General features: G+C 36.8%; 1 long non-coding RNA gene across 1 annotated transcript; it reads left to right on the forward strand.

Annotated features, from left to right (window-relative positions):
- The first annotated feature begins 11903 nt into the window (after positions 1-11903).
- Positions 11904-21039, forward strand: LOC148184354 (uncharacterized). The gene is made up of 4 exons (XR_015772573.1): positions 11904-11962; positions 18176-18280; positions 18460-18555; positions 19430-21039. It is a non-coding gene; the product is annotated as an uncharacterized LOC148184354 (long non-coding RNA).
- Positions 21040-22029: the final 990 nt, after the last annotated feature.

The raw sequence follows: 22029 nt of genomic DNA on the forward strand, positions 1-22029 counted from the left end.
TACTCTGGGGTTTCAGACTGTACACAGTTTTTCAGAGATGTTAAAGGTCATGGAGTGAGAGGTACAATCCCTTCCCTGATGGGTGTGCTGCTTGCTGATACAGCCCAGGCGGCTGCTGTTTTTCCTTGCTGCCAGGACACACACAGTGGTTCGTGCTCAGTTGTCTGTGTCAGGGCACAATGAGGGCTGGGGTTCCCTGAGGGAACAGGAGGCTGAAATTTGAGCTCAGTGGCTGGGTTTTCAGGGCAGGTCCTCTCCAGCCAGTGTCTGTCCCACACTACGGGAGTGGTGTGAGTGGAGCAGGTCTGGAAACGGTGCCCAGCCTCAAGCACATCCCGGTGGTAGCCAGACAGGTCCATGGTGACAAGGCAGGTCCTAGGTCAGGCTGGGAAATCAGTCGGGGCTTAGCTTGTTTGTCCATCAGGTGAGGTTCAGGGGACCATGGGCAGGCACAGGCCTGGATAGGTCAGGCTGTGACCAAGAGAGAGAGAGATCCTCAACTGAGAGCAGCTCCCAAGAGTCAGAGGATGGGAAGTCCTGCTGTGTCTTCCTACATCTCCTTTTCCACTGAAGCTCTGCTCAGCCAGCTGGCCTCAAACGCAGCCCCTCTGCCACCCAAACCCTGGGAGGGCTGGGGAGTGCATCACAGATACTGACAGCTGTCTGTGGAGCACCTGGATCCTTTGCAGAAGAGCTCCTCCCCAAACAGTCAGTCTCAGAATGTACAGCTGATATCTTTCCATCCCATGTACAGGATTATGGACTTGTCCCTGTTGAATTGCACAGACTTCCTGCTGCTGCATTACTCCAGTTTGGATGGATGCTTCTGCCCCTAGATGGTGACCCACTGATCCATGGAGCAGTTTGCTTTCATCCACAGACTGCATGAGTGTGAATTCCATCTCTCCCAGACCAATGCCGAAGATAAATTCAGGAAATAGCAGTATAAACCCTTAAAGAACATAATTTGTAACCACCTCCAAGTATGAACCATCAGCTCCATGATCTCACCAGTGTTCAGTGCACTACCTGTCCATCCAGACCACAACATTGCAACCTGGACAAAACAGTACTGTTGGGGAGCATATCTAGAGTTCTTTTGAAGTTGAGGGAGTGACATCTACCAGTTTCTCATCAGCTACAGAGCTAGTTATTTATCACAGGAGACGATCATATGAAGTCTCTCATGACCACAAACAACTCTACTTCATTCCTTACTTGCTGTCTTTTGGACATTTAATAAAAGATTAATTAATGACTCTTTAGCAATTTTTAGCCATGTTATGTGTATTTTATTCCTCTATTATCTTCAGAAAAATACATGAGGGAAAAAGGACAGGAACAGATAACAAGGGAACATCTTGTGATAAGCTTGCTAAACTTCTAGATTTAATAAAGAGTACAACAACGTTGCTTTATGGATCAGATGCTCTTGCATTCATAATTCAGAGATTAAATGGGAACATTCTTTTTACTTCAAAAGGCTAGGATAATCACTTGCTATTTTATGTGCTCAAGTTTTGAATTTCATTTTAGAGACTTTGAAGAATATTCCTCCTTCAGCCTGAATGGCTTTTAATTTCACTTTTCAAACCTAGAATTCTAAAAAATGCATAACAACATCTCCATTTCTTGTAGGTCTTCTGTACTAACTTCATCATAATAGATGTGATCTAAAGCCTATTGAAGTGTGCACAATTCTTCCTTTAGCATAAGTCATTTCTGGATCAAGCAGTAACTGACAAAGCAAGCTAAGTTCATTTTTCATTCTTTTACCTATGGCTTTCTGATGAGGATGTACAAAGCCATATATAGGATGTTAAAGAAAAATCTGAGGTGAATAGCAGCTTCGCTTCATGTCCCAGATGCCTGAGCATAGACTATTGTTCTTGAATTACTTGTTACAGAAATTTAATTTTAATGTTTGTATAATAAGCTTGTTGTCTAAAAGTTCTTTTGAATGTTTGATACCTGGGTGCAGGCAGAAATCTGCTGTCTAGTTGTGAGTTACCATGTTTGCCATATGTTGATTCTTTGGTTAGAGTAGTAAAGCTCAGATTACTAACATCATGTGTGAGACTGGAATATAATCAGGAAGACTGTAGATATCTTACAAACAGCAGACAGAAAAACAGGACAAGGCATTTTAAAAAGTGTTAAGCTGCTCAGGGTAATCAGATGCAGTTAGCTCTACAGTGCTGTGCCTGAGCTAACAAGCCCTGTGTAGAAGAGGGACTTAATTGTTTAAACAACACTAATGCCGCTAATTGCACTAATAGCAGGTGATTCTTGTCTGGTGAAACAGTAATGAGTGAATAGTATCTGCACATGGCCAAGAGGATGGCTGCTGTGTATTGACTGTATAAACTGGCGATAAATTCCCAAAGTAGTGTCCCAGGGAATACGATGTTCCGCCTTCAGTGGTTTGGGAGGTACTGGAGAAATATGCATTGCCACATCTATATGGCAAAAATGCTGGATTTCTGCTTTGCTCTTCCAAAAATTCAGGCAGGAATCCAGTGAGATCTTGTCAACAGCAGATGTATTGGATTAAGTGTTTGGGTTCAAGAAATCATCACATACCAATGAAATTTTTTTAATTTGAAAATTCACATCAGCACTACTGCTGAGCTCCTCCAGCTCACAAAGGGTGATTCCAAAACATAGTCAGCATTGCTAACATGTTCTTCATAAGGAATTTCAGGAAACTGCCAGTTTTTGTGGTTTTTTTTCTAAAGCAATGTCCAATAATACTTTTGATACAAATATATGGAAGTACAAATTTATATTTACCTTTAGAAAGTATTTCTATGGACAAAAATCAAAGCATGTCTGAAACCAAGTTACTTTGGTTACAGCTCAGAACATCTTTGTTTTGATTCTTTTTTACTATGGAAAAACAAAACTTGAAAACAAAACCAACAAAATTCACCAGGCATTCCTATCTGGGTTTAGATTAATGTTTCAAATGAATACCAAGGGATTATGATTTCTGGAATTTATTATGCATAGTTGCTCCCAAAATGTAGCGACGGTCTGAAACCCAAAGCTCTGTGCCATTTCTAAATTTTAACTCAGCTGTGAATTCATCGCACTTTCCTAATGATGTTATAGTTTGGCACTGGCTTTGAATAGTTCCTTTACTTTTCTTTTGTCTTATAAAGACAACTGTGTGGCACTCTTTTGATGTAAATTCAAACAGTAGGCTGTCTGTGACAGCTGCATGTACATGTGAATGATGTTAATGCTGTCAATCCCAGTGCCACAAAGTTTTCCTCTTGTAGCAAAGCACTGGATAAAATTTTCCTGATGGAGCCACTCCAGGTTGCTGTGTATGGGTCAGACCATATTAGGAACCTTGGGAAATTCTTAATTTTCCATTAAACTCAACAAATTGCTGTATCATCTTTCCTTTAGAACTTGATAGAATATCACAAAATCATAGAATGGTTTGTTCAGTGGAGGTTACTTGTTAATCTTGCACTGAAATCGGGGAAAAAGGATAGGGGTAGGACACAATGGCAGTGGATTTTACAAAGGCTGATCTGATGTTCTTACCTTGCAGTGAAAAGTGGTGTTGAGTCTCAGGTAATCGTTATATAAACCAGTGTTTCCACACCTACTGACATATTGGCTCCAGTCTTGAAAACTATAGTTAATGCTTGATGATATTTTGCTGTTTTGGAGTTGGAGCTGCTGATTCCTGATTTCTGGTTTGGGCCAGTGCTACCTTAGATACTACTTATCATATGAATATGCAGATAAGTTCCTAGACAACTATTTTTGTGTTAATTAGTAAAAGGGATAAAAAAATAAGAGATGGATTATTCTCCTTATTTTTATGACACACTATGATATTTTAACATATCTATGCAAGTAATTTTCATTTTTCTCCTTTTTTAAAATTTTTTTAGGTTCTGATTCTGCTGGAAATATTTAAGGGTGTCTGTGAAGTGAAAAATTGAGAATTTATGTTACCTGCATTACATTTTGGAAAAGTCCTAGAAATTCTCTCTCCTGGCTATAGGGTGTACAGAAAATTTCCCCTTTGACGTATGTTTTTGCCTCCAAATCACACTGCTTAAGGTTTCCTTTAATATTTTTTCATGAAAACATAAAATGAAAAATAATCTCTCTGCAAACAAGCCTTTAATGACTCTTCTCCTAGCTTCAATATTTTTAAGAGATGCTATTTGTATCCTTCTTTCCCCAGCCTCATTGCTTCAAGCCCAAATCCATGTTTCCTTTTAAATCCTCCTGTATAAATGGAGTCTCCAGTGGTCCTCTTGCCTTGAAAAGACTGTAATACCATCCTTGTTGATGTATGGCTTATTCCACAGCTAAATGGTTGGTTATTAACATAAGAGTTCCACGCTAACTCTGGGATTTTTAAGTTCTACCAATGGATTTCCAAAATCATCCTGATTTTATGAACAAAGAAAAAGAGAAAGACAGGAACATTTTATCAGCTCAAAATGACTAGCTAATGTCTAGTAGCCATACATGTCAGATCACATATTTTTTACAATCAACTGGAAATTATTAGATGCTTTTAATAATAACTGTCTATATACAATAGCTAAAACATCCTAATGGACAGAGTTAGATTTTTTTCTTCCTTGCTTTCAGCAAATTGAAATGAATGAAAAAGAAGCAGAGAAAGAGATATTTTATATCTGAGTGAAAATAGGAGACCCCTTATTAGATGATTTTAAAATGCTGGAGAAGGTCTTGTGGCTAACCTAATTTCTGTGAAAAACATTAGGACAAACTCTATTAGAGCTAATACCTTAACGTACCCTTGCCTTCACTCCTTATTGTCTGAGAGTGCTTTAGATTGTGCTGTGAGAGAGCACAATCTAAAGCCCAACTGCTGATTCATAGAGTGAGCTTTGGCATCAGCCTCTTGACTGCTCTTAGGACTTGCACGTGAGCACCGGGAGAGAATAAAAGGCTGTATTTGGCAACCCACACTCCTTTAAGTCATGCAATTCAAATCAATGGCCAGTACATCTGAGTAAAGCATAAGAGCATAGTTGAAAGGGGGAGGGTTGAAGCAGCAACACTGAGCTCAGGTGTTCCAAGAAAAGCATGGCATTGAAGAGCAAGCCATCATATTTTTGCTTTGATTTCATTTTAGACTTGCTGGAGGTTTGAAAGAAAATTGAAATTCCTTTTAAAGAAGCTTATTTTGATTCACCTTACAACTATCAAGTATTGACAATGGCTCCAAAACTGACATGATTTTCATGTCTACTGGAAATATATTTATTTATTTAACATTTATTATTTCTAGAAGTTATATTTAAATATTTTTATGATTCATATATATTATTTATAAATAATTTCTTACTGAAACTGCTGTTCTTTCTCAAAGTTATGGGAAATTAAATATATATTTTGTATTTAAGACTGAGTTTGTACATGATTCCTTACGACTATTTTGAAAGAAGTGTGAGCAAATCTTGAATTAGAAGTTCCAGCTAGCGAAACCCAAAAAACAAAGAAACAAACAAACCCCACAAAACCCAAAAAACAATAACAAAAAAATGTGCACAATTATTAGGTGCTATAACTTCAGGGTGCAGCTCACAGCATAATTGCTGGGTTAAGAAAGATCATGGCTGGTTGGTATAGCTGTCCAGACCAGGCCAAAGCATTTCAGAGACTCGCTTGTGCACATGAGTCCGTTTAGCTGATTTAGCCTTGCTTGTCTGCTTGGGTTAATTAGCCCAAATTAGAGATAATTAGTGAGCTAGCTGAGGTGGAACAGTATCCTGCTGCAACTATCTAGTTTCTGGTTCTGAACCTGGTTTCCCCTGAGGCAACTCAGTGCTCTCTGCTGGGCCATGTGGTGCGAGCTTGCCCTAAATAACTCGTCCAGGTTCAGCTGAGTACACTTCAGAGCCAGGAATAGAGCTGCCATCAGTTGACTTCATGACCTGCCTGAAACCATGCTATTGTTGGTTTTCTCAGAGTTCTTGATTTTATTTTTAAAAAGCCTTCAATTTTTCAGCTGAGCAGCTTGAGGCATAATAAAGAGGTCAGTTAATGGCACTACTGGGAGTAGCACCTGGTATCCTTTGGAGAGACTATTCCCAGCTTTTTGGCTCTAAGCAGCAGAACATGCAGCCTCCTTTAGACTTACTCCAGAAATGATCTATAAATACAACAGCACCAGGTTTGTTTTGAGCCCACATAAGGAGTTTATTTGAAGGCACCCTCAGGCAGCCTTTTCAGTTATGAAACAAGTTCTGAAGCTTCTCTGCTGTAGCTGAGACTTTTTAGATAGTCTCCAGGTTATACAGGAAGTAGTACATAATTTTAGTTGCCGTTTAAGGTTCCAGAATGTGGCAATTGCCCAGATCTGTAAGATAACAAGCTGGCATTCTTCTTCCCACGTATTTATGCGTTCTGCCAATTGCAGCTCCTCCTCCCCCCTTCTTTTTTTAATTTCTCCTCTTTCCTCCCTGCACCCTGTTGGGAAAAGGAGAGCTGACAGAAGGCAAGAAAGGTTGGTGTGAGCTCCATTGCAACCAGTGCCTGTTGATGCTCGCTGTTAAATGAAGCATGAAGTGGATTGTTAATGGCTTTTTTTTTTTTTTTTCTTGTGAAGGATTAGATTTTTCCTTTTATGATAAAAGAGTGATTCACATACACATCACTGTTCAGATGCAGACACTCAGCTTTATATATTCTGTTTCTGATCCCAATTGGGCAAGTGAGGTTTATTTACAAGTAAGGGTTAACAGACTGCATAATAAACAAGATTTCAAAACTGTTTTCTTTTTTTTGCTGGGTCCAAGGTAGCTAAAAGCTAAAGCTGTATGTTTATCTACATTAGCTGGTGCAGTGGCTTAGTAATATTTTCACCGCTGCACGCAAGATACATGTGGTCTTTTTCCTCTTGAAAGAAGCTACACAGTGGCCAAATATATAATGCATTAAGTAGAAGGTGAGTTCTCAAATTGTGGTGTCTACATTGTGGATGAGGTATTGCAATGCTATATCTGGACAGAAATTTATTGAGTTTAGGGATATTCCCGGATTTAGGCCTATGCATAAATCAGCTAAGAAAGTCATACAGCTCCCTGTTTTTGCTAAACAGAGATGGACTATAAACCTATGTCCCCTAAACTCCATATTTTATACTGAAGTTCTGCTTCTGGATATCACAGAATATTGGAAGAGCAGACAACATAGTGACTCAAGTGACTCTCACTGGCATATAACATGCATACATATGCATAATTAATAGAGGAGGAAGAAATAGTTTGGACAAATATAAGGAATTTACCCAACCTCACTTTTAAGCAAGCCTATAAAGTATTTAAGTGGAAGAATAACGAAAGATGTGAAGTTTTGTGGAAAAGAAAGCAAATATTAAATAAGTCAGTTGTAGGTAGATGGTACTAATCTACTCTCAGTAGGTGTTGTTCATTCACAAAAGAGCTCCTACTTTTGGACAAGGGAAACAGTAAGCTTTGCCTACCTATGAGAAGGTAAAGCCAATGCTGTGGTACCAGCCAACAAAAGGAATTAGTACTAAGATAGGAAAGTAAACCTGATACTGGTTGGAAAGAATGACACCAAGATATCATTATGAAAAACCTGAAGAAAGTTATGACTTAAATTTCTCAAGGCTCAATCTTGGAACCATTACTTAATATTTTCACTAATTTTCTTTTTGTGCTGACGTGATTATTTCTTATAAATAGTGTTGAACACACAAAGTTAGTAATTATAATCAAATTAGAGATGTGCTGGGATATCTTGAAGAAAGAGATAGAAAGAATTGAGGAAATTGGAATGGGATAAAATATTAAAATACAGAAAGCAGTCTCTGTACTGAAGAACTAAAATGAATTTCTGTTTAGGGTGATCAATGGACTAGAGGGCACATTTTCCAATAGCAAATAAAAAAGATCTTGGCTTAAACTCACAGAATGGAGGCTGAGAAGGGACAGTTGCTCTCTAAATGCATCAGAGGGGAATAAGCAGCAGGAAAAGAGGAGAACCAATTAATCTAAAAGACATTACTGGCAAAAAAACAAAGGTTCATTATAAAATTGAAGTCAGAAATTAAAGGAACTATCAGAGGAATGAGGAATGTCATTCTGATAGAAGTAATGGAATCAACTTAATTGAAGTAGCATCTACTTAGTTTGTAACAGTAATTCTATGATACGATTGCCTGTAATAGGAAACAGCTAGACCATGTGAATCAGAAGACCTCAGAGAGTCTTATGCCCAACCTCATCTTCAGCAAGTGTTGTTGATATTTCTGTCTAGAAGTTCACAGAGGGGAGAACACAATGATCAACCATCACCAGGTGTAACCTGTCTATACAAAAAAATACACAGCTTTTTTTATGTGGTATTAAATTTCACATTCACATTCACTTCCCTGGAGGCAGGATGGGATCAAGCCAGAATATTACCTTGAAATAAATAATAAAAAAAGGATCTGAATTTTAATTTGATTCAAAAAAACCCTCATAAAGTCACTCAGTTAAGGGTGTAATGCACATATTTGAGAATAGACACAAATTAGGTCAGAGGACATATAACAGTGTAAGTCAATCTTGCATTTTATATAATTACTTTTTCCAATTGAGAAAAAAAGCATCATGTCTATGATTCTGTCCATTATGTTCTACTTATCCTTCATCCTTTTTCTTATTTGTCTGCTTCCTCCTCACAATATCAAGCTCTTAAAAAAAGTTGGCACTGATGGTCTGTGGATGGGCTGAGGACATTAAAACATTTTGCTTGTTAAATTTTTTCTTAGTACATTGAAAAGTCAGAATAAATAGAAAATGACAAAAATAACAGATTTTATGTGTCTTTGCCTATTCAGTACCCAAACTGAATAGGCAAACACCCAGTTGGTGCATTAGGTTGTTTGCATTCTAAAAGGATAGAAAATTATAACCCTTTTTTTCTTTCACCTTTGATGAAGCAGTTTTTTCTGTAGAAATTAGTGGTATTATGCCACTTAAAAGTGGCAGAAAAATCAGAACTAGTATCCACAACTGCTGCTGAACATTTATTCTATGGCTAAACAAGGATTTTGGTTTTTAATATTGTCAATCGGACAATTTCTGCAAGGCATACATTGACCTTTCCTGTAGAAGTTTAATAATTTATTTCCTCTTTTGAATGTAAAAATGTCCAGCCTTTGTCGTCAGTTTAATTTAATGTTTAAAAAAGAAAAGCAAAGAAGAAGGGTTGATCAGCCTGTCAGTACACATGCATTGACCCTTTGGTGCTCTCTTGATCTTTATGAACTGGCAAAATAAAAAATAAGAATTATGGTACTACACAAACACTGGTAAATGCAAGACATTTAAGATTTTTTTTTTTACCTTCACCCTTCTACTTTAATTTCTCTGCCATTCATGTAGTTTTGAGTGATGATGTTTTTATGGCTGCCACTGCCTTATTTTTTTGTGATATATGGTTTACTGACAGTAGTGACCTATATTGTCAAAATGTACCAAAAATATTCTGTATTTCATGACAACCATACTGAAACTATCTGTTTACATACATGTTTTTTAAGATACACATATGTAAAAGTCATAACTAAAAATAATTAGGAGTTTTGAAAATGTTTCAAGTTTTTAATATGTTTTAAGAAATCTTAGCTTGGGGATGTCAAAGATTTCATTCATCTTCTCTCCTCCTCAGACATAAAAATGATCATGAGAGAAGAAAAATCTGAAACTGTTGCTCCCATGAAGAAATAACTCTTAATTAACAATACAGTATTAACTGAGTTGTGTCTCATCTTTCAGAGGATTTATGTTAGTATCTTCAAAGGAAAAACATGCAAAAATTCTCTGTTCTGCCTGCTTTTTATTCTTACACTCCATACTTTCTCAACTATGTGCAGTAATCTTCACAGGGAAAACATTCTGATCTCAGAGGTTTCACTACGAATGGGAGATGCAGGCATTACCTTCAAAGAGTGTTAACATACCACTTGAAAGGCCATGAACTAAAAAAGACAAAGACCAGCAGCTAGCTAGAGGATTACAAACCCAAAAAGTTGGAATTTATCACAAGAGCTGAATAGAAGGAAAAAATCCCAAATTTTTTTACAAGACTTGATTTATGATCAATCATATAAAGTGAAAACATTTCTAAAAAAATGTATCTGCTGCTATTTTTCATATTTGTTCTCAGTATATTTACAAAATAATTTTTGAAGAAGACAGCCTTTAGTAAAACTCTGTCCTAACACTGGACAAAAATGTGCACTCCAAATTATACTTATGCATTCTCTGAAGAAAAAAACCAAAGTTTTTATCAAAAAATTTCTTATCATTTATTTAGCCAAACAGCTGATATTTTTTGTGCTAATTTTCATTAACCTTGCAGAATAAGTAATTAACTGTTCTCTCCTATACAAGCTCACTGTCTACATTTCAGCAGATTGTGTTCCTAATTGAAATACAAAAAAATACAGTACACAGAAGAAGAGGTTATTAACTTTTAGTGATATCCAACCAATAGTGTAATTGAAATAAGTTTGATGAATGAATGCACCATCCTATGAAATGAAAAAGTTATGCATTATGGGACTTTCTGAGTAAATAAGTTTGCAAAAAATGTAAACATACACAAATTTAAGCTACAGAGCAAATTCCCACCTTGAGCTGTGTAGATGTGTAGTGACACTTGCGTTCTGCATTGTTAAGCCTAAGAATTATTCTGGCAGAAACACTGCCCTTATATAAACTGGAAATACTGCTGGATTCAGTCAAGATGAAGACTGAGTGGAATGCTTTTTGCATTCTGCAAAAATGTGAGAAGAGTCAGCTGCTCTGGAAAAGGATTTGGAACAATACTTAAAAGCATTTAATGATCTAGTATAATAACAGTATATACATGAAGGTTGTAATTGTACTGACTTAATAAACATGTGATGCATAAATATTGAGAACACTCTGTTCAGGGACACTTGAGAATGTTGTGTGCTGATTTTTTAATAAAAGATAGTATAGCGTGAGAGAATGCTGTTTCCAAACTGTTTCTTAATGCAGCTGTTGAAGCTGATCAACTCCAAACTAAAGCCTAGTAAAAGCTGAGAGTCTGTCGTTGCTATAGCTGTTCCAGAGTATTAGGAATACAACAAAACTGACTTTTGGAGGCAAATTTTGTTTGGTTGTATTTTGGGCGAGTTTTTTTTTTTGTTGTTGTTTGTTTGTTTTTCATTGGAACAACAGAGATCTGTCTTGCAGTAGGCTTCCAGGTACTGGCACCCTAAAAGAAAGAACTGTTTTTGTTCATGAATGGTTGGCAGGTATTTGGGCACCCCAGATTATTCTCAGAAAGAGGAGAATATATTCCAAGAGCCAAACTGTTTTTTGATGTATATCAATATATTACGGAGGAATGTCGAAAGTCCAGTTCCTTACACACAAGAAGACTCAAACATTAAGATATCAGTCCCAGGTTTTCCTCATTCCAAGTAATTTACTGAATGATCTCTAAATATATAAATAGATGGAAACTTTTAGCTGAGGAATCTTCTAAAGAGTGAAGGCTAGAACCTCATGCTTGTTTCAATTAAGGATAGTGGTAAGATTCCTTAACCTTTTAGCGGGGCAGAAAAAGTGTCTAAGTGCCTCTTAGGCTTTGCAAAACTTTCGTAGAAAACCACAGGAGTAAGAAATTTAGAAGTGTATTGTTTTGCAGGGCCTGATAGCGGGGTGCCAAAGTGGTGACTTCTGTGAGAAGCTGCTGGAAACTTCCATCATGTCTGGCAGAGCCAATCCCTGTTGGGTCTGAAGATGGACACACTGCTGGCCCAGGCTGGGCCAATTAGAGATGATGGTAACACCTCTGTGATAACATTTAAGAAGAAATCAAAAAACTTGTGGAGGAGGTTTAATTGTGACTGGAGATGAGGGGAATGAGAATATATGAGGAGAACGACTATGCACACCCCAAGGTCAGTGGAGAAGGAGGGGGAGGAGGTGGAGCTGAGATTCCTCTGCAGGCCGTGGTGAAGACCATGGTGAAGCAGCTGTTCCCTGCAGCCCATGCAGGAGCTCCATGATGGAGTGGGTGGGTGCCTAGAGGAGGCTAAGGCCCCGTGGGAGAGCCATGGAGAGAGGGGCCCTGCTCTTATGCTGGAGCAGCCTGTCCTTAAAGGACTGCACCCCGTGGGAGAGTGACCCGTGCTGCAGCAGTCTGAGGGTGCTGCTGCCTGCGGGATGGACTCACATTGCAGCAGTTTGCAGAGAGGTATTGCACATGAGATGGAACCACGCTGGAGAAGTTCATGGAGAACTGTCTCCCATGGGAGGGACCCCACGGTGCAGCAGCTGAATGATGACTCCTCTCCCCGAGCAGCAGGAGAAACAAAGCGTGATGAGCTGACTTCAGCTGCCATTGCCATTTCCCTGTGTCGCTGGGGTAGGCAATAGAGCTGTGAAGGAGGGAGGGGTGGGGACAAGGTGTTTTAAGCACTTATTTTACTCCTCATTTTCCTGCCCTGATTTTGTTAATGATAAATTCACTTTATATCTCTGAGTTGAGCCTGTTTTGCCCTTGATGGTATTTAATGAAGGATCTCTCTCCTGAGCCCTTTGTTAAATTTTCTTTCCTCTGTCCAGCTGCAGCAGGGGAGTGAGCAAGGGACTTTTGTGCATACTGGTGTCCAGCCAGTGTCAACTCATGACAAGAAGGTTTGATTTTAAATAAAAGAACCAGGCCTTACCCACTATAACCTGGAAAAGAAATAGACTGACATAATTAGCTATCCTATTGCAGTTTACACCAGCAGAAGCCTGGTCCTTGAGCACAGAAGTGAGTAAAATATCTCTGAAAAAAAAAAGATATATTGCAGCAGTAAAAGCAGGAGACAGGAACTCCACGGTGGATTCTGACCATTACTCCCTCTGTAAAGTTGCATGAAAAGTTATCTTGGTCTGGACAAAATAGAAAAAAATAAGTTGTCTGAAACAAGATAATTTTCACACAGGTAAAGATTATTAAGGAACATTCTTCAGACCTATAAACAAATTTACAAATTTAGTAAAGGGAACTTTCATGCTTTCCATTATTCTAATTCTTCATATTTTGATTAAGTCAATAATACTTCTTATGAATTATAGAGGTTAAGGATTTTGAGCTTGATTTTATGACTATTTAGCCAGATGTATGTCTGTTTAAAATGCAAATGCAATTGCAGGCCTGGTTTCTACATGTAGGCAATTACCTTAACAGATATAGAGGCAGCATAATTATATCTACAAGTGTGCACAATTCACTGTGTCTGTGTATACAGTTATCTGATTTGTTCATGTAACTGCAATAATTGCACATGCATATACGTCTATGTCTGAATTATCTGAGAAATTTAGCCTGATGTGGGTTTTGTGACTGATTTTATCTGATGAAAACAAGCAGAGTGTAAAACAATGAGTATGTGATAAAAGTATCTTACATTGTTAAATACTAATCCATTCCACATGATTGTAATTTCCACATTCTAAACATAATACTTAACTTGAGACCATTGTTAGAATATTAGATATAAACAGTTGAAAACTTCCGTCATTCTGTAAACTGGACAATCTATTGACCAAAACAATCTATTATCCTGGGCAGATGTTTTCTCCCACAATATGTAGGAGTATAAACAAAAACTATGAAAACTGAATTTCCTAATTGTTATTTCCCTACTAAAGAAACTGCAATTACAATTTTTACCAATGTCTTTTTGTTATTGATTTTAATTCGAAAGAATTCAGAAGTGAGGAAGAAAGCATAAGCAATTTTCTCTTGAATTGTGGTGGTATGATATCAGGTGGAAGCTTTTTGAGACTAATTTTTTTTCCCCTGTGTGCATCCCACAGTTGTAAATAAGAATCTGGTAAATCTTTTATTCTGGCAGACAAAAAAAAATTTAAATCATGTCTATCTTATCTATGAGGATCATTGCTTCTTTGCACATTTGCAGATACACTAAATGCAATTCCAGCATGATATAATTTGCTAAAATTGCTATTTTTTCTTGGTGTTCCTCTTCGATAAATCTGATGTATACCTCAAACATTGCAAACTCATTCAAGTGTAAACTGGATCAAGTGTATTACTCTGTAAAAGTAAAACCTTGTGTGTTTTATACTGCTTAGAAAGTGTGGTTAAAGGATTACTAGATACTTTGCTAAATAGTTAACCCACTGTTTTAGACTCAGGAAATATAATTATTCTTACCTTTATTCCCCTGTGTATCATTAATTTACGTCTAAATTTTTAGAAGAAAGTTCCCAGTATTGGCTGTGAGAAAGCACTTGTCTACCAAGTCCTGATACACTTATTTTAAATTCTTACCACACTCCCTTCTTCTTTAGATATTACTGGTAGTACAAGGGCACAAATAGAAAAAGTCTTCTGGAAAGTAGTTTTTTTATGAAATCTCAGAACATCCTTAATGTGGGAAAAACCTAAATGAATGGAAAACTAATACTAAGGAAGGAGAAAACAGCGCTATATTTTCTGCTGATTCTGCTGGTATATTAATATATGGAAGAAAGCATTTAATAGTTCTTTTCAGAGTCTAATTTGATCTTTCATGCAGAAGATAAAAATCTACTATCAGGCAGAAACTAGTGAAAATGTATTGATAGGCTGTGATTATGCTTTTTTCTTGGTAAATATTTTTCTGTTTTTTCATTCCACTGAATACTAGAAGAGCAGTACAGAAATTCCTTGCATTACATGTCCCAGTAGAATTCCATGAAGTATTTAAGTCATATGAAAGCAGCTATTGTAAACCTTTCCTTTGTTGTCCCGTTTAAAGCCAGCAGTTAAGACCAGTAAGGAAGTTATCCAAAACATTTCTGAAATTATTAGCATTCCCTTATTGCAACAATCCTAACCTACAAACAAAGAGATATGAATTACATTATCACATCAACTAAGCATTTGAGTATCTCATGAGATAGATATTAGAGGGAAAATTAAGGAGAACCTCGAAATGAAGCTTGCACATTTTAACTACTAAAAACGTCATTAGCTACATCTACTCTAACTGATGGCCTGTAGAAGTTTCATTATAGTTTTTTTCAAGATGCATATTCTGTTCCCAAGTTTACTTTAGTTGCTATTCAGTTGCATCCTTGTTTTATGTACATAGAGTTTTATGCCTATTAGGCAAAAACAAACATATGCTTGACTAATTTCCCATGTAAAGATGAAAATTTGAAGGAAACAAACTCAGTGTCTGCATTGGCAGCTGTAAAACTCTTTATGCAGCTAAGGGATTGAGTTTGTATTGTCACCTTAGATTAATTTAAGGTATTGGCAAGGAAGGCACATCTTAGATTTTGGGAATCTGAACTGGGCTATGCAACTGGGAATCTGAAGGGCTGTGTAATTTTGCACACCCGGATGGTGGGTTTGTCTGACAAACTAGTTCATCAATTATCAGTCTTCATTTAAAAATATCTACAACAAAGTGAAGCCAACTCCCCAAGTCTGACTAGATGTGCAAATGGTTTTATTTCATGTATACTCTCCAGATATATTTAATCAATTTCTGCTTTGCAAAAATTAAATTTTCCTATTTTAATCTAACTTTTTCATAGCCACTAACCCTTCAGATTTTAAACATTAGTACTCTTTCAATAAGTATTTAATCTGTGCAGTTTGTTTTCAAGTATTTTAAATATTCCAAATATCCATAATAATTACTGAAGTTTCAAGGTAAGAAGTTGGTTGCAAGTATTTCAAAGCAATTGGAAAACATAAAAGAGATGAAATAACATCCCTAGTTCTTCAGCTCAAGACTTGACACCTCTTTGAAAGATAAGTGTTAGGTAGAACAGAAATTGTTGAAAACTGTACAAGAATAAGGAGTTGTAATTCAAAGATGTGTGTCATGCAAGGCATCTAATGGGACCTTCTGGCCTTGAAAATATGAATCCATGAGTATAAATCTCTGAAACGTAAAATGAAATGTTATCAAGATTTTGTCAGGCAAAATATTTTGTCACTTTTCACAATGACAGCTGCAGCATTTTCCTAGAATATATTTCTCAAGAAGATGCCACTTTATTTGCAGAAAGAAGTTTTCATTTTAGCTGGTTAATGAAGCATTGTGTTTAGAAGTGCTTCTTTTTCAGTAAGCTGTCAATCTGCTTTGCTTAAAGGGTTATAAAAGCATTTACTCATTGTGTGAATTCACGCTTCCAGGTATTTTCAAAATCTGTTTTCCTCATCAGCTTCTAGGAGAAAAAAGAGGAAGGGAAGGCAAGGCCTTAGGGACGTCACAGATGCTCTGTGATAAGCTTATTTGAAGTGTGAATGGACCTTGGCATGCTCTGACCCTTCTCTTGTATCTTGTTTGCCTTTTTGACAGTATGAGGGAGACAAGAATGCTAGAAGTCTTGTCTGCCAGTGCAGATTACCCAAGTCTGAGCTCTTACTAGAACAACGTGGAGAGGTGTAACAATATTTTGGAAAAAGCTCAGGTTTAGACTACAGCTGAAACTAAGTAGTACACCTAAAAAAGAGAATGTAGCTATTTGAGACATAGCTATAATAACAATACATAAATGCAAGGTAGATGAGGTCTCAGATTTAATACCATAAGCGCTTTGAAGTCTAAGAACCATCAAATAAGAGTTTGCTGTAGTGCCTGTCCAAAATATCTTGTACTTCATGCAAAGAATTATATTTCTAGACATATGTTCCTCCAGTTCAGCCCTCTTGATCAAAGCCTTTTCCCGTCTAGTGGATTCTGCATTAGGAGGTGTCAGTCATCTCCTTTTGTGCCCCTGAATCTTGTCTGAAATCTTGCATTTCTTCCTGCAGTGCTATCAGTGGTGGGTGGCATTGAACCTTTCAGTTCAAGAGGCAAGCAGAGCCACTTCCCCAGCTCCTCCTTGGACACCTGATGGCGAGAAGGGAGCTGGTCATCCCTGACTCAGGAAAGGCTTGGGAATGCATGTTCAAAAAAGCCAATCAGACAGACAGCCCAGTCTAGTATGTGAGCAAATCTCCAGGGAAAAGGCAGAATTTCATTGTTCATGCTCTTTAATAATTTTTCTGACCAGTTTGACCCTCTGTTCTTTTTGCTAGCTGTGATGGTCCTGTTCCTAGCTCGTGTCCCACCCCAGCCTTCGTGGTGTGTGTTGTACAGTCTCTGCGGGGTGAATTCCAGGACCAGAGCCACAAACCCAAATCCACACGTGGCAAGACTTCAGGCTTTGAGTCATTGTGCATCCCAAAATTTTTCTGAGGCTCATTTGAGCACCATTTGACTGGTATTTTAATGACAGTTGGTTTCTAGAGCATGAGTGTTAAAGGCCTTGGCTGTTTAAAAACCACATATTTGTGCATTTGTACTATATAAAGTATGCCATACTTAAATTGTTAAATATGTCACACACAATGCTTTCTAGAACACTGCCCTTTTAAGAAAATCTCTAACATTAGGAAAAAAAAAGTATTGGGAAGGGCATGTCAGAGTAGAGATAGATATGTGAGGGAATTCCCCCCCACTAAGGCAAGAGGAGTCTGTTCCAGAAAACTACATGGGAAAACCATGCTAATATTTGAAGCTCTAGAGTTTTATTAATGAAAAAAGGAGGTTATAATGTCATTCCTTTAAAGAATCATATGCAGAGGTCTTCTGAATTGGAGAATATAGTGAAAATATTAGCCTGATAATGGGCCTTTCTTTTGCCTACCAACAACCTCTGATCTCCAATGTAAGAGGCTGCAGATGTTTCTTTTTATTGAAAATTGATCTTAGACCTGTACCTTGTGAAGAGTAACACTGAAAACAATGTTAAAAATAGCAGTTCATTTAACACAGGACAATAGATTTTTTGTCGTTGGGTGATAACGTGTAAAAGCCCCCAGGCACTGAGAGCAGGCATTCTAATAGTTTAAAGCAAAAATGAAACACTAGATTATGCATTTTACCTTGATATGTCAAATGGAGAGATTTCACCCTGTAGGGCATGATCTGGGCTGAATCAGGGATGATGCTGATCTATAACCTGTTTTTTTGGGGTTGGGCTTTCCATTCAGACATATTGACAGTTATGGAACAAACCTTTTCTCTTGATAGTTTTCTTCATTAACTTATTCCTGACAATGTTCAAAGAGTGGTCATAATTTTTCATTTGTATTTGTCTGGTTTCAGTTTTTTGCCACCGGATTGGACACTCTTCAGAGAATAGTTCCACAAGAAGGTTTTATACAACACATTCAAATTCCCTTTCTGTCTGCATGTCTGCATTTTTATAAAGTAAGCAGAAGGACTTTTTACAATCTCTTACAGAAAGACATTCCCTCCACCTTTAAATATGTTTATGGTTTGTTTTCTGAACGATCTGATAATGTCATTTTTAAGAAATAGCTAGCTAGAAAATGCTAGCCTTAACTGACTCTGCAGTGTTACAAGTATGCTTTTTTTTGCCATTGCAGAAGACTGTTATGCAAACCACTGAAAATGAATGTCAAATTGCTCATCCAGCACTTCCTGTCTGAATCTCATCTTTCCAGGATATTGTCCATCATTCTGTAAGTAGTCACATCTTTCTAGATTTTTTACTTTGTGTTTAGTGGTGTTTAAATTAATTTTGTGAATTTACTAAGCAATACAGGAATGCTTTATGTTATTGTCTTGGTCCACTAATTATCCATTTTTTCCGAATGACTTTGCAAAGTAGACTAGATTCAATGCTGTGTTTAATTTTTGATCAATGACAGAGGTGCTGAATAACACAGAGTACTGATCACCATTAAACAGAGTTCCTACACTGAAGTATACTATAGCCAAGTCATAATCTGTTCAATGTACATCTTTCTTATTTTGTATAGAGCTTTTTTTTTTTAAGAAAAAGTGTGTCATGCAATACAAAGTTAAACTCCAATGCTCCTGACAGCTTATGTTATGCAATTCTGAGGCAGACAGAAATAAAAAAACTAAATGGAAAAAAAACCCTTTCTCAGGCACTTTTCTTCACAATGAACAGCAGAGAAATCATGCTGGTTTGACAAGATATGCTTTTGAAATAAGCATTCTGACTGGCCTTAAGTAAATCCTTGTCTTTCCTGACTTTTAGTTGATTCCCAGGTCAGATTTTTCCATTAGTCTTTTAGAATATAATAAAGTACCTTAAATTAGAATTAGGTACCTTAAATTAGGATTAGATTCATGGGCACTTTTTGGAGCGCTTGGTACACTTTTTGATCCCCAGCAGTATAATGAAATGATAATTGACAAATTTCAATTTTCATTCATATTCCAATGACTTGAAACAGAAATTTTTAAAAGAAACCCTGGAAAAACATTAACATTTATGTTAAGCATTTTATTTTCTTTGTAAGAAAGAATATTCAATGTATTTCACTTGTTTTTTTTTAATTAGAGGGGTTTTTTGTTGTTTTGCAGATTATTACCAAATGTTTGCTATGGGCAGTGAAAATCTGGTTCCCATTGCCTACAAGGGCCAAAAATATAGTCTTGTTGGAGATACAGAACATTTAATGTGGTATGATATCAGTTTCATATGGGAAAATAGCGTATGCTGCTCCACTCAAATTGTAGTCTCAGTGTGTCAGCTTCCATGACGACAGCAGTTTAAAGAATTTCCAACCTCTTCATCTGCTCTGCTGTGCTAACATAAGCTTTCATGAGGCTGGACTCTTGGGTGAAACAGTGAAACAATGCAGGCCAAAACCACCCCAAGGTAAAACCCTTTTACTTTCAAGCCAGGTGAGCTCACTGGTCTTGGTGACATTGCAGCCCCACAAAGAAGTGTGTCAGCTCAGCTGAGCCTGGAGGTGGGGTGGGGACACACACATAAGCAGCTGGGACAGAGATGCACACAGATAACTTCTTGTTCTTCCAATCTAGATACACAAAACTGGCAATGTTAAAGCAATGTGAATTTTAGTTAAAGTTGGGTATCAGCCAGCAGCATGACAAATGCAAAGTACAAACATTTCGCATCAAGATTTGGGAGGGAATTTCTGGGAGGGAATTTGTATTTAAATTACTGTCTTAGGTGAGCTGGTGTGCCTGAATGCAAAACACAGAGATTTGTGTTCAATTGTGACAAAGAAAAGTAGCAGCACAAGTCTTCCATTCATTTGTTGTTTAAATCATTCAGATCATACAAAGATCCTGAGATGTATTTTTCTAATGTAAAGGAAACCTCCCTGCCGGATCATCTACTCTGGTCGTTACACTTGCACTGCCTCAAGGCAGTGATATGGGGTCATCTTTCTAAATTTCTGTATAGCTGTAAAAAGAAAATGTTAGTTTAACTAAACCTATTACTGTTTGTCTCAAAACTACCTCAAGGTATAGAACTTGTATGACCAGTGTATATACACATGTATAACTTCTGCTGTTTTCTGTCTACATTTCTAGTTCAAAATGTAAAACGCTGGGATCAGATTTTATATTGGATCATATCCAAATTATCCATCCCTATGTCAAAGCATCCAAATTTTATATAACTCATTTTCAAATTAGACAGCTTTTTGATTTTTTTTCAGATTTCAATAATGTAATCTTGTCCAGAAAATGCCATCCTAATTACATGTAATTAATGTAATGAGATTACACATGCCTGTGTGGAAAAATATGTTTTTATGCCCTTCTGTTGCCTAACTAAAGAGATAAAAAATTAATCTAGTAAGTGGTTGAACCTAAAAAGCCACTTTCTTGCTACCAGTTTATAATACTCTAATTATCCTGTTAATTGCTGGGATTTTTTTACTTTTCATTTGCTCAAAACACTTGTGTGTGATTGAACATAAATATATATCTTCTCTTATTTTGCCATGCTTAATCACATAATTCCTCAGAGTGATGTTAACTAATGTCAAAATGATTTATTATAACTATTCTTCTACCTCTGTCTTGATTTTTATATATTATGATACCCTTTTCCATAATGAAATATTTTTGTCTCACCTTATATGTATTTAGCCACCCATCCTTCTCTCAGTGTCTCTGTAAATATTGAAAATAAAATAGGATGTTTGAAACAATTTTTAAACTATGCATATTGCATATATTTATGCAGAAAATAGAGTGACTTCAGTAATAACTGGCAGAGACACATGTATAATGAGCAAACTTTAGTGGCATAATTTTCCACTTCATTATATGTTTGTTTTTTTCTCTTCAGCTGAGGTAATTTAATGTCCATTTTCTTCCTATTGTTTGTCAACCTGTTTGTTTGTGTGAAGCACTATAAATACTGTCTCAGCATGTTGCCATAACAATTGTTTTATTTTCATTCATGTAGTAGAAGCTTGATGAGATTGTGAAATGACCACATAAACAGTTTGAAGGACAAGCATCTGAGATGTATGATCACAAATAAGTAAGGGTCCATGTTTTCTATATTTTCTAGGCTGCTTTAGTACAAGACTGAGCCTAATTTGAAACATCTTTAAGCTTACTAATAACTTCATTATAACGCTGTTCATTTGAAGTAACAGAAAGAAGATTAAATTTTATAGTGGGCCCTACGGAGACACATGATGGTTTAATTTCTCCCTCTTCAAACCTCTGATGAGAGTATGGCATCTGTGGGTTCAAAAGTGCTATATGTAAATGACTGGATTCTTTTGCAGAAGTAGCTAGACATGGTGGTTGCTGTTTAAAGGTCTGGCTGACACTCTGATGACTTATGGATGTGACAGCTCCGTTGATTTCAAGGCCATTTGAAGTCGATGGGAATACTTGCAACATGTAAAGACAAAATGCAAATTCTTCCTCCATCACAAAGTAGTTTCACATGTAGAAAGGGCTGCACTGTTAAATGACAAACACAAACTCTAAAATGGTAGTTTTCTACAGAGAGAGTATCTGAAACCAGAAATAATTAATTTGGTGTAGCTGATGATTATTTGAACAGTTTTTCTAACTGAAAAGAATTTCTGCCAAAGGTCAGTATGGAAATCCCAAGCAGAAATGTTAAACTGCGTGCATATTTATCATGTGAATTATGTGAATGAATTTATTTTCCTGCT

This window comes from Pseudopodoces humilis, chromosome 5 (assembly GCF_049639895.1).
Source record: "Pseudopodoces humilis isolate 2021_Gansu_Grassland_sample_001 chromosome 5, ASM4963989v1, whole genome shotgun sequence".
Taxonomy (NCBI): domain Eukaryota; kingdom Metazoa; phylum Chordata; class Aves; order Passeriformes; family Paridae; genus Pseudopodoces; species Pseudopodoces humilis.